The sequence below is a fragment of the Camellia sinensis genome, unplaced genomic scaffold (genome assembly GCF_055761805.1).
Source record: "Camellia sinensis isolate YWXY unplaced genomic scaffold, ASM5576180v1 Unanchor14, whole genome shotgun sequence".
NCBI lineage: Eukaryota > Viridiplantae > Streptophyta > Magnoliopsida > Ericales > Theaceae > Camellia > Camellia sinensis.
The window spans coordinates 5045103-5057487 of NW_028129020.1; positions in this window are offsets into that span (position 1 = coordinate 5045103).

Below are 12385 nucleotides of genomic sequence, written 5' to 3' on the forward strand. Positions count from 1 at the left end.
CTACGTCTGTTTCACTGCCGGCTGACAAGGCAAATTTCCGGGTGGAGCCGGATCTAGATGCAATAGCGTTGGCCGCGCAGTCGGCACTTTTGGTATATATCTCGACTTTGTCTTTTCACTTTATGCAAATACTATTTTGGTCTTAACTTCCTGTTTTGCAGACTGTCGGAAGGATAGCGGAGATGGGCCATCGCCATCATAACACCATCGAACAGCTCGGCCGTCTTCAAACGGAAGTTGAGGGCCAAAGGAGCAGAGCTGAGTTTGAGGCTTTAAGGGCAAAGATGGAAGGTGCGCAGGCCGAGACCGAGATGGAGAGGGCATGAAATGCGGATGAGCTGAGGTTATCCGCCGAGAAGAGGGCAGACGCGAGTGAAGAGGCTCTGAAATTGGCCCAGGAGGCGGTCTCCAAACTGGAGGCTGAGTTGGAGGAAATAAAGAAAGCGAAGGAAGCAGCCGACTCGAAGGCTTCTAAGGCATTCGAGGCTGGAAAAAGTGCTGCCTTCGCCGAATATGTAGATGAAGTTCCCAAATTTAAAAATCGGGGATTCAAACACGGCTGGCTCGAAGCCCTTGCTGCTGCTGATGTGACATTGGCTATGCCAATTCCATACAAGCAAGTGGATATTGAGTTGCTGGAGTCTGACTCTGAGGATTAATTTGGGCGACACCTTTTTTGTTGTTTTGTTTTAGGAGTTTTCGAATGTATTTTTACAGTTTTTTTGTTGTTTTGTTTTAGGAATTTTTGAATGTATTTTTATAGCTTTTTGTTTGGCAATTTTCATATGTAAAATGGCTACAATTTGTGCCCAATTTCCTAATGAAAATTTTCCTTTTTTGCCTTGCTGTTTATCTGTGCTAAATTTTGTTATTGATGAATGTTATTGCTTTTGTGTGCAAAATGGCTACACTTTATTTTTAATACCAAGTATCGATCGGCATTGGGTTTAAATACTTGGCCGATCAGATTAATAAATCTGCCCTTGCCCCAGCCAATGCACGAGATTCATAAGCCGAATAGGACTAGTTCGTGGAATGGCTGGGGCATAGCTTGATCGACATTAGGCTTAAATACTTGGCCGATAAGATTAATAAATATGCCCTTACCCTAGCCAGTGCACGAGCTTCATTAGCCGAATAGGCCTAGTTCGTGGAGTGGCTGCAGCATAGATCGATCAGCTTTGGGCTTAAATACTTGGCCGATAAGATTAATATATCTGCCCTTGCCCCAGCCAGTGCACGAGCTTCATTAGCCGAATAGGCCTAGTTCGTGGAGTGGTTGCAGCATAGATCAATCGGCATTGGGCTTAAATACTTGGCCGAAAAGATTAATAAACCTGCCCTTGGCCCAACCAGTGCACGAGCTTCATTAGCTGAATAGGCCTAGTTTGTGGAATGGCTGCGGCATCCGTTGATCGGCGTTTGGCTTAAATACTTGGCCGATAAGATTAATAAATCTGCCCTTGCCCCAGCCAGTGCACGAGCTTCATTAGCCGAATAGGCCTAGTTTGTGGAGTGGCTGCAGCATAGATCGATCGGCATTGGGCTTAAATACTTGGCCGAAAAGATTAATAAACTTGCCCTTGGCTCAGCCAGTGCACGAGCTTCATTAGCTGAATAGGCCTAGTTCGTGGAGTGGCTGCAGCATCCGTCGATCGGTGTTTGGCTTAAATACTTGGCCGATAAGATTAATAAATCTGCCTTTGCCCCAGCCAGTGTACGAGCTTCATTAGCCGAATAGGCCTAATTCGTGGAGTGGCTGCAGCATAGATCGATCGGCATGTGGCTTCTGGCGTTTGGCATTAATGATGTCGCCTCGAGGGCGCTGCATACATTCGAATAAATGGGGTGAGTTCCCGCCAGTGATTCCACTTATTTTTATTCAGACTCGATTTAAACTAGCTTGGGGCAAGTGCGAATGTCAAATAGAGTTTTCTTCAACAGCAGAGGAGAAGTGCATACTTTGGCTGAGCTTGATACTGCAATGAATCGCAGCAATGAACCCACCCATGCGGGAGGTAGGGCATCCAAAGAACAGGAAAAACATTAGCCTCCAAGTCGTCGAAACAGATCACCCCAAAAGGAGAAACAACAACGGGGAAGTTCTCCGCGACCGCGACCGAGAAATGAGGCCGACGTGGCGCCGCAACCGTTGAGTTTTGCAATTTTCGTGGGAAATAAACCGATGACGGAAGCGGATTCCATTATCAAGGACCCGGGTGTGGCGGTCGAGTTTGCTCAACAGATTTTTCCACCGAAGGTCCAGCAGTCAATGGTTGGTCGACAGGATTTCGACGTATTTTAAGAGGGCATCCACGGGGCGGTAAAAGGGCGGCATACCGCCTATGAAGTCGGCATGTGCCTACGCGCCGCGCGACGTGAAACAGAGAAGAAGGAGGAAAGAATCCGCAGTTTGGAGGCACACGCGGGGAAGGCCGAGCGTGAGCTCAGGGAGCTTAGGAAGGCTCAAACCACTGAGCCGCGTGCGGTGGGTCAATCCAACCCGATCGTGGAGGAGAGGGTGACTCAACAGCTGTTGAGTCATGCCATCGCCGACCTTGACACGGCAAGCATGTTCGCCGTGGAGAATGCGAGGAGCATGGGTTACGAACAACGCTTCCATGCTGGCTAAAAGGTCGGCATCGACAAAACCAAAGAGAAATATTCATTGTAATGCTCAAACGCGGATTACGTCTAAAATTATGTAATTATTGGTTGATTGAATAAACGGATTTTATTTTCAACGTGTTTTGTTGTAATTTTCATTCAGCACACACATGTTTGCAAGTCTTATTATATAAATGTTTGAATAAACATATTTTAGATGATTGAATAGACATTGATCAACCTAAATTAATCACAATCACGCATTTCACCTCGAATGTTTATATGCTTTGATATGTAAACGGTTTTTTGCCAGCTCGCCATAACAAAGCGTTCTTCATTAAATATCTAATCGGCATAATTATGTTACGCACGGCTTGAAATCTGCGAAGGGCGCTCTGAATCCGGAGGCTTTATCGGCCCAAAGACGTCATGCGCCGATAGGGCTCCGAATCCGAAGACTATTTGGCCAATCGTGATATCCACGAAGGGCGCTCTGAATCCGGAGGCTTTATCGGCCCAAAGACGTCATGCGTCGATGGGGCTCCGAATCCGGAGATTATTTGACCAATCGTGATATCCACGAAGGGCACTCCGAATTCGGAGGCTTTATCGGCCCGAAAATGTCATGCGCTGATGGGGCTTCGAATCTGGAGACTTTATTTGGCCAATCGTGATATCTATGAAGGGCGCTCCGAATTCAGAGGCTTTATCGGCCCAAAGACGTCATGCGCCGATGGGGCTCCGAATCTGAAGACTATTTGGCCAATTGTGATATCCACGAAGGGCGCTCCGAATCTAGAGGCTTTAGTTGGCCAATCGTGATATCCACAAAGGGCGCTCCTAATCTGAAGGCTTTATCGGCCCAAAGACGTCATGCGCTGATGGGGCTCCGAATCCGGAGACTTTATTTGGCCAATCGTGATATCCGCGAAGGGTGTTCCGAATCCGAAGGCTTTATCGGCCCAAAGACGTCATTGGCCGATGGGGCTCCGAATCCGAAGACTTTATTTGGCTAACCATGATATCTACGAAGATCGCTCCAAATCTGGAGGCTTTATCAGCCCAAAGACGTCATGCGTCGATGGGGCTCCGAATTTGGAGACTAGCCAATCGTGATATCCATGGAGGGCGCTCCAAATCCGAAGGCTTTATCGGCCCAAAGACGTCATGCGCTAATGGGGCTCCGAATCTGGAGACTTTATTTGGCCAATCGTGATATCCACGAAGGGCGCTCCGAATCCAGAGGCTTTATCGGCCCAAAGACATCATGCGCCGATGGGGCTCCGAATTCGTAGACTTTGTTTGGCCAATTGTGATATCTACGAAGGGCGCTCCGAATCCAGAGGCTTTATCGACCCAAAGACGTCATGCGCCGATGGGGCTCCGAATCAGGAGACTTTGTTTGGCCAATTGTGATATCCACGAAGGGCGCTCCGAATCTGGAGGCTTTATTGGCCCAAAGACGTCATGCGTCGATGGGGCTCTGAATTCGGAGACTTTATTTGGCCAATCGTGATATCCACGAAGGGCGCTCCGAATCCGGAAGCTTTATCAGAACACCTTTGAATTGGATTTTGTATTGAGTAAATAGAGATCTTTGCATTACAGAAAATGAGATGTACATGGCGAACCGTTCAGAACAAGCATCATGTCCCACAAGTCGGGTCAATGATAAAATTTGCGTAAATGCGTGGAATTCCAAGGCTGTGGCAAACTCCTTCTAGACATGTCTTTGAGCCGATATGCCCCCACTCCTGCGATCGAATCAATCTGATAGGAGCCGTCCCAGTTTGGATCCAATTTTCCATTTGCCGGTTTCTTGGCAGCTGGGAGTACCTTCTTCAGGACCAACTCTCCTGGTATGTAACGGCACAGCTAAACACGTCGATTATACGACTTAGCAAGCTGTTGTTGATACCGCGCCGTGGATGCAAGGGCACGGTCTCTGCGTTCTTCAATCAGAATCTAATCCAGGGCCAGCATCATGTCGTTTTGGCCAATATCAAAAACTTTCGATCTTAAGGTTGGGAGGCCGATCTCCAGGGGTATGATTGCCTAGGTTCCAAAGCATAGAGCAAATGGCGTTTCCCCAGTAGATCGTCTCGGCGTAGTTCGGTGAGCCCACAACACACTCGGCAATTCTTTGACCCATTTTCCTTTAGCATTCTCCAGCCTTTTCTTGATGCCGTCTAAGATGGATTTGTTAGAGGCTTCAGCTTGACCGTTGCTTTGAGGATAGGCCGGCGTAGAGAAATAAGGTCGGATACCATATTTGCTGCACAATTCTCGGTAGACGCCACAGTTGAACTGGGTGCCGTTGTCTAAGATAAGTGCTCTTGGAATGCTGAATCGCACTATGATGTTTCTCCAAACAAAACGCTTCACGTCAGAATCTTGGATGTGCGTTAGTGCCTCCGCTTCTACCCATTTTGTAAAATAATCTGTCGCGACAATAAAAAATCGCTTGTTAGTCGGGACACGAGGCAATGGTCCGACGATGTTAAGCCCCCATTGGGCGAACGACCAAGGACTGGTTATGGAGTTTAGCTCTTCTGCAGGTAGGTGGGTCAAAGGAGAGAACTTCTGGCACTGTTCGCACTTTTTCACATAGCATTCGACATCAGCTTTCATTGTCAGCCAGTAATACCCTTGGGTTATAGCTCGATGGGCCAAAGAACGCTCGCCAGAATGGGCGCCACAACTGCCCTCATGTATTTCAGTCAGAAGCTCTTTGACTTTGTCCGGGTGTACACACTCCAGGTATGGACCAGAAAGGGATTTTTTATAAAGCTTTCCTTACGGATCCAAGTAGTACTGCAGGGCTTTGTTTCGTAGTTTGTGCACTTCTTTTTTGTCCGCTGGGAGCTGTTCGAAAGACAGGAATACAGCAATGAGATCCATCCAACTCGGTCCAACTTCTATAACATTGACCTGGACTTCCTCCGAAGGGCCAATGCTCGGCTCCGGGATGAAACCTACTTCGATGGTCCGTTTAATCTCTGAGTTAATGGCGGAGGCTAGGCAGACAAGGGCATCTGCATGTGTGTTCTGATCACGTGTTATCTGGTTCAATTCATGATGGTCAAATTTTGCGAGCAAGGAGTTGGTTGTTTTCATGTAAGCCGCCATACGGTCGTTTCTTGCCGCGTACTCCCCCTTTAGCTGATTGATCACCAGTTTTGAATCGTAAAATACAAGCAAACACCGAGCACCCAAAAGATGTGCATTTCGCAAACCGGCTAGAAGGGCTTCGTATTCGGCTTCGTTATTTGACACTTCGAAACCGAGCTTAACAGCCTGCTCAATTATTGCGCCGTCGGGAGCCATGATTACAACTCCGGCTCCGCTGCCCTGCTGATTGGATGATCCATCACAGTACAACTGTCAAATGTCCCCAACATAAATTCTCCAGTTCGACTCCGGTCGAATCTCATCGAATTTGAAATCGGCAAGACCCCAATAAATTTGGCTGCAAAGTCGGCGAGCACTTGTCCCTTAACTGAGGTTCTAGGTAGAAACTGAATGTCGTACTGGCCGAGTTCAAGAGCCCACTTTGAAACACGTCCTGATGCTTCTGCACTTCGTAGTACTAATCGAAGGGGATAATCTGTTAGCACCCCAATGCTGTGTCCCTGGAAGTAATGCATCAGTTTTCTTACCATCATGACTAGGGCTAGGATGAGTTTTTTCAGTGGAAGGTAGCGTGTTTCGGCGTCAACCATTGCCTTGCTCACATAATACACTGGCCGCTGCTCCCCAAGCTCTTCCTTTATCAGTACGGCTCTGTCGGAAACTGCCAGATACAAGATGAACGGTCACCAGCAGCAGGTGTTGTTAAGAGTGGTACTAAGCGGAGGTAGGTCTTGAGGCCGTTAAAAGCGACTTCACATTCGGCGGACCATTCAAAAGTTTTGCCCTGCCGTAGTGTATGAAAGAATTGTCGGCAGTGATCTGTGGACCGACTGATGAACCTGTTGAGTGCGGCGACCATCCCCATTAACTTCTGAACTTCCTTGACCGATCGGGGGGAGCCGAGTTCTAGGATTGCTGTGATTTGCCTTGGGTTGGCTTCGATTCCTTGGTGGTTGACAATGTATCCCAAGGATTTGCCAAAGCCGATCCCAAACGCACATTTGGAAGCGTTCAGCTTCATTCCATATTTGTATAGAATGCCGAATGTCTCTTTCAGATCGGCTATATGATTCTGCTCTTACTTGGACTTGACCACCATATCGTCAATGTACACTTCCATAGTGTGGCTGAGTTGCTCCTTGAACATGGCGATGACCAGTCTTTGGTAGGTTGCCCCTGCATTTTTCAACCCAAAAGGCATAACCTTGTAGCAGTAGGTTCCTCTTGGGGTGAGGAATGTAGTTTTGTCCTGGTCCTCTGGATGCATAACGATTTGATGGTAGCCTCTGTAAGCATCGAGGAAACTCATACGTTGATAGTGTGCCGTTGCATCTACAAGTTGGTCAATTCTTGGTAGGGGAAAACACTCCTTGGGGCAGGCTTTGTTCAGGTCCGTGAAATCGACGCACACTCGCCAAGTACTGTTTTTCTTCTTCACCACCACTGTATTAGAGAGCCATGTAGGGTAGGTCACTTCCCTGATTGCCTCGGCGTTAAGCAGCCTGTCAACCTCCTCAACAACGACGGCAGTGTGCTCTGCGGCCCGCGGGCTTTTCTAAATGATCGGCTTGTACTTAGGATCAACATTCAAACGGTGGTGTGAAATGGACGAATCTATACCAGGCACCTCATATGGAGTCCACGCAAAGACATCGAGGTTGCTAAGCAGGAAAGAGATTAGCTGCTGTCTGTCGGCCTGACTCAGGGATGCGCCGACCATGAAGAATTTGTCTGGGCTTCCATCGATTTCAACTCGGTCTAAGCCTTCCGTGGCCTTTTCATCAGGTAGCCACCCAACATCGTCGAGGCTTTCTCGATCTGGCACTTCAATAGAATTCATCTGCAGCTGTTTTGGCATTTTTTCAGCAAGGAGATAACATGTTTGTGCCAACTTCTGGGAGCCATGGATTTGCTCAATACCGCGTTCTGTCGGGAAGCGGAGCAGCTGATGATACGTACTCGGCATGGCCTGCATGGTGTGCAACCAAGTCCGCTCCATAATGAGATTGTACGGCGATGGCAGCTTAACGACCAAGAATTCTACATCCACTGTGCAGGAGCTCGCTCGAACGGGTAGTGTGATTTTTCCCAACAGTTACTCTGGATTGGCGTTGAAACCGAATAATGGATAAGGGGCCGAGGAGAGATCCGATTCAGAGAAGCCGAATTTGGTGAATGTCTTGTAGTACATAACCTCCGATGTGCTCCCCGGATCGATGAGTACGTGCTCAATTATGAATCGGTTTACGCGTAACTCAATTACCAAGGGATCGATGTGGGAAAGTGTCACACCAGCCAGATCTAAATCATCAAAAGAAATGCTTGCAGCTTCATGGGGTCGTTTAGCCGGAGTGAGTTGGTTTTGAGGGTCAGGATTCGACTAAATCGTATGCACCGCGGATGAAATTGGCAGGTTGTATATCATGTGGATCACACTGAGTGGAGGTGAATTCTGTTTTAAGGCTATTGCTTTGATTGGGTTGCCTTTTCGGACGTACTGTTGTAGCCGGTCATCCTGTACCAATTCCTCCAGGAGATCCTTTAGTGCATAACAACTATTAGTATCATGGCCATGGTCCTTGTGATACTCACACCTTCTATCCCGTCTTCTCGTGTCGGGAGGTCCTACCATTTTCAACGGCCATTTGAAGAACGGAAGGTGTTGGATTTTGGACATAACCGCACTGATCGGCTCTGTCAACTCTGTATATTTCTTGTCGGCGTGTCTCGTGCGCCTGCTATCAACTTGCAGCTATTCATTTTCTCGGTGGGAGCATTGGTCGCTTGATCGGCGGGAATCCCGTCTCTTGTCCCGTTTGGCCCAATGCCGTGGTTCAGGGCTCTGGGGTGCTACAAAATTTAACGGCTGAGCAATTTCAGCAAGAGCCGTCTTGTTGGTCACATTTTCGGCTTTAACCCTCAAGGCATCATCTTCCACTTTACAGTATTCTTCAACTTTCTTCATCAATGACCAAACTGTTTTGGGGGGCCGTCTGGTCAAAGAGCTGCGGAGGGCACTGTCGGGATGCAGCCCCATCTTGAAGGTGGTGATGGCCATGGAGTCATTGCGAGCATCGTCTACCAGATTGAAACATTCCCAATACCGCGCCGAGTAGGCTCGAATGGTTTCCCCCGGTTGAATCTGCATTGCCCAGAGGGAATCGGCTTGCTTTGGCTGGACCTCATTAGTGATAAACATTGCCCTGAAAGATTTTTGAAGTTGGTGGAAGCTTTTAATCGAAGTCGGCTCTAGTTTATAATAACACCTAACAGCTAGTGGTCCCAAGCTGCTCGGAAATATTCTGCACATCAAAGCCTCGTCATCTGCATGCAGCGTCGTGGCTTGCTTGTAATGGCGGATATGATCGGTGGGATCTGATTTATCGTCGTACAAGGGGAATGACGGTGCTTTGAATTTCTTGGGTAGCACTGCCTTTGCAATCCGTCGTACGAATGGATCATGTCGGTCTTCTTCATCTGAGTTGTTTCGTCTGCGCTTATGTCTTATACGTGGACTCTTTTCAGAGGAACTGGAAGTTTCAGATCGTCCCTTCTTCTTGGGCTTCGGGGATAATGAGTCGGAGTCGCTATCAGTGTCTTGTTGTCGGGCTCGAGATCGTCAACCTCCTGCCCTCACAGGTCGTTCCAGATCTTGGCGTACAGCTTGTTTGGACTTCGCCACCTCCAAGGCCAAATCCTGAAGGAGACGTTCGTTTTCAGCGATCATATTCTCCAATCTTTGTTCGTTTTGCTTTGCTTGTTCCATGATCGCTTGCATTGCCTCATGTTCCGAAGTCGAGAGTGAGGCGAAGTTCAAAGCGCGTCTTACGGGGATAGTCTCTGGTCCAAGCATGTTTGTTGGAGTGAGGTCGTCTCTCTGCGTGGTTTCATCAGTGACTATCGGAGGGTCTTCCGTTACATCCGCCATGGATGTGTTTGAGTATTCCCACAGACGGCGCCAATTGTGGAGAAGTGGTTTGGAAATACTCTTCTGATCTTGAGGGACGCTCGTGATCCTCAGCTAGCCACCTGAAAAAGAATCAACACTCCGATCGGGGGTGCCGGAATTAACACTCCAACGGACAAGTCAGTCTCTACTCTCTGAATTACTTGTATTTTAAGTATAGTGTAATAGTTCTCACATACCTCTTCCTGGCTGATGTTCTTCTATTTATATCTTTTCTTTCTTGGGCCTCAGGATCGGGTCCACTTTTAATTCGCTATTCGGCTTCAACTGTAACAAACCGCTCTTCACTCGGTCCCTTGCTTGACCGGCTATTGGGCCGAATAGGATAAGGTTCGGGCGTGTGAGATGGCGCCGAATGCTATATATTTTGACCCAAAGTTTGACTATTCGGCATATCTGCGACTCCCAATATTCGGGCCTCACACTATGAATGTGTCTCATTCGAAATTGGGATAGCAGTCATTATTGTGCAGTTAAATGGATTCATTTTATGATTTGAACTGTTTATATTTAGTGGAATATATCTTTAAAAAAATCAAATTAATCGGATATCGTTAACTCTCTCATCCACTCATTCATTTTAATACTTTAATACTTTATTTTTGTAGATATAAATGTGAGTGAATAAAAGAGTTAACGATTAATGATATCCGATTAATTTAATTTTTTATAGGTATATTTTACTCAATGTATTTTGAACAGTTTGAATTATCAAAATAAGTCCCTCAATGAGTCTATTTGAATGCACAGCATTAGCTTATGCCCCAGTACAACAATCACTCCAAATCTCGTGAATCCCTCCCAAGTATTACACTTGTGTTTTTTCTTATTATTTTATTTAGACGAACAATAAATAAATAAATATTTATTTTATATATTTTACATTTAAAGAGATAATTTAAATATTATAAAAAAATATATAAAGAATAATTTTAATTTCTTAAATCTCATCAATTTTACTAAGAAAGAAAACAAGAATTTTAAATGATTTATCTTTGACGCAATTTCTATTACTTTTTTTTGACAATTTCTCACTTTTTTAATCTTTCAAACAAAAAATAAGAGATATGCTATCTTTATTTTTTTACTTTTCACATCAAACCCTTCCTACATATATGGGCTAGCACTATAATTTATCCCAAAAGTTTCAGAACTGAAAAAGAAAACAAGTAATAACTATAAAGAGCTGGTCTCATTTGAGAATAAATTATTTTAGTAATTTTTTTAATTTTTATGAAAGATATATAAAAAATAAAATCTTTAACTTTTGTATAATTTTTTTATTTTTTTATTTTTTTAATAATTTTTAAATTTTTAGACTAAAAAAAGAGTTGAAATTTGCAACACCAGGTTAAAAAAAAAAAATCTTGAAATTTGCATGATTTCAAACTGATGGAAGCAGAAAAAAAAAAGGTGATGATTCAAATAAAATACAAGCCCACGCTGATTATAACAGGCCTTTTTCCTAAAGTTTCTTTCTTTTTAATTTTTTATGGTTAAATTCTTACAAATGCTGATCCTTCTTATCTCTTCATCATAATCCTGACATCTCTACTCCAAGTTTTGTTGTTTTCTATCCAATCCCCACCAAATTTGGCACATAAAAGATAGTTTCCTCCTTTCTCTTCAACTTTCCATTTTTTCATTTTACTCTCTTTCTCGCTCTCTCTGCAAGTTGATGCATGCTTTTAGGTGTCAGATTATTAATGGGGCAGGGGGGGACTTCTTGCAACTAGTTGCTCGTTCACTATGATCCCACACCTCCTCCCCCATTGCCTTGCCTAATGATAATATTTCAGGATAACCCCATCAACATCATCCTCCCAATTTTTTTGACTTGCCCTTTTTAACCTTTTCCCTAACATTTTTTTATTTTTTTTTTAATTAGATTCCAAGGAAAGAAAGAAACAAAAGGTTGTGTTTGTTTGGGATAAAATCATAGGGTTGGATTATATGTTATGACTGATTTTGAATTTCACATTTAAATATAAAATTAGATTTTTGATTTGACAGTTTTTCAAATTGTGTATTCTTCATATGTGACAATATTGAGTCTCATAAAGGTTGATATATAAAATGAAGAATTAGAAATGTCCAAATTTACGTTAAATGATCAAAATACCATCAGTTTATGATCATTACATATATATGGGCTTGGCTTTGCAGCAATCATGATCGGTAACATAGAGATTAATTTTTTTTTTTTTTTTTTTGATTTCACTATTTGGTATGTTTTATTGTAAAGATTACATACAGTAAAAATTATTATCATTCATTACCAATTGCTTACTCTAACAAAATAAACATGGCCAAAGAACGATAAATGAATATATTAAAGTATTGAGAGATGCTATATATCACTGATTTTTTTGTCACAATTATGTATTATGATAACTATTAACGAATTAATGAAAGTAGATGTATCTTAACGTAAACGTGCCAATGATATAAAATGGTAAAAAAATAGAATGTATATAGGATTTCTTTAAAGTATTTAGTACACGGCCGTACTTATCTTTGTTCATATCATATTTAAATTTGATTTAAAATCTTCAAAATTTCTTGCAACTCTGTTAAGAGATTTTTTTTTATAATATTTTTTTTATTTTTAACTTCAACTTAAGCTACTTTATGGGGGATATGTCAACTTCGAAAATCACTTTCCAAAATTATATTAAA